This window comes from Triticum aestivum, chromosome 3B (genome assembly GCF_018294505.1).
Source record: "Triticum aestivum cultivar Chinese Spring chromosome 3B, IWGSC CS RefSeq v2.1, whole genome shotgun sequence".
NCBI classification, from domain to species: domain Eukaryota; kingdom Viridiplantae; phylum Streptophyta; class Magnoliopsida; order Poales; family Poaceae; genus Triticum; species Triticum aestivum.
The window spans coordinates 263,520,565-263,522,396 of NC_057801.1; positions in this window are offsets into that span (position 1 = coordinate 263,520,565).

Sequence of the window (1,832 nt, forward strand, 5' to 3'; positions counted from 1 at the left end):
ATTCTTGAAAAAGCATGGCATATGAATTTATTGACAGTTTTGATCTGGCTCCATGTATGTCACTCATGTGTTCAATTCTTGAATTATATTATCTAGCAATACACGCAGTTTAATTATATTTTCTTCACTGCAAGATTACCATACAAAACATGTATGAAATTAGGTTCAAGAATACAAGCATACACAAAACATGCATTGTTTATGCAATCTATTATCAGATTTACTAGTTATGTTGAACAAAGTATTAGCAACTGCTCAATGCAACAGATTCAGATATTCATATTGCAGTTCAGTTTCAGAAAAACACAAAAAAACATTGCTAGTTCTAAAGAAATAAACTATATTCACTCTATACAAATATATTGCATGCCAATGGAACTAGACAAATTCCTGATGAATGATGAGTACACCTTCGTCGGATTCGCTATTGAAGGAGACAAAAGCAAGCCGAAGGTATCTGGTTTGGAGATCAACTCCGACAACTACATTGATATTCAGGTGGAATGGAGAGACCCATACAATAAAAATAAGTTTGACTCTTTGGCTGATGTTGCTAGCAGGATGATAGACATTCACTACCATGACATGAAGAAAAAAATTAACCACAAGGAGGACCATACTCTGTGGGGATTTTACCCGCCGCCAGAAAAGCTTATCAAGTATGCAGCAATAGATAAATTCGCAACATATGAGTTATGGAGAATCATCTACGATGTCATAATGGGACTGGACAGGGCAAAAAGAGACAAAGAAGAAAAGAAGAAGAAGAACAAGGCTGTAATCCAATACAGCAACTAGAAAAAATCAGGGCTGTGTTTAGTTTCACTTTACTTTAGGCGTTGTGTTGTTCTTTGTTTCATGTATGCAAGATTTTGATAATGTCCATTGCTTCATATAGAACATTTCTTTTATAAAAACAATGTCAGTTTGCTTGTGATCAATTGCTTTCGCAGAAATTAGTTTGCATTAGAACAAGTATCTACACAACTTTGAAAAATTTAATGAGTGATACCAAAACATACTATGCACATACAAAACATATTCAAAACCAACATTAAACAAAAAAAATTAGGTAATCTGACTAAAACTTGGACATAAAAAAGAAAAAGATTAATGCAGTTCACAATCATAAAAAAAGGAGTACACATGTCTCAACATGCAGTCCACAAAAAGTAGTAATTATATAAAAATAAAAATTAATATTGATATATCTAAAAAAATATAATCCGTATACCTTTCTAAACAAACGTGAATACAGTTCACAGAACGAACATAAGGCAGTTCAACAAGTGTATGCATGAAGTGCAGTAGATGCATAAATGAAAAACGGCAAGGGCCCCAACACACACACTTGCTACATGAAGTGCAGTACTCAACGTTGGTGCAAGCAGTACAAATGACAAGGGCCGCAACACATAAATGAAGAACGACAAGGGCCCCATCAAAGGGGACATGCGCAAAAACCCCCAGAGCCACACCCCTAAGATAGACAGGGGGCGACGGGGTATGACAGACTCGCCTACGCATGCGGCGCCGCGGCAAGCCGCGTCGCCACCTGCTTCGGCTCGTTCCAGGATCAGCCTCACAGGGGGATGTGGAGGGGGGTCACGACCCCCCCTCCCCACCCCCTGCTCGGCCTCGCGCTAACGCACGCAGTGCGCTTGGTTGACAGGCGCAGTGCGGACATTCTGTTTTTTCCATCAAAGGGGACGCGCGCAAAAACCCCCGGAGCCACACCCCTAAGATAGACAGGGGGGCGACGGGGTATGATGGACTCGCCTACACATGCGGTGCCGTGGCAAGCCGCGTCGCCGCCTACTCCGGCTCGTTCC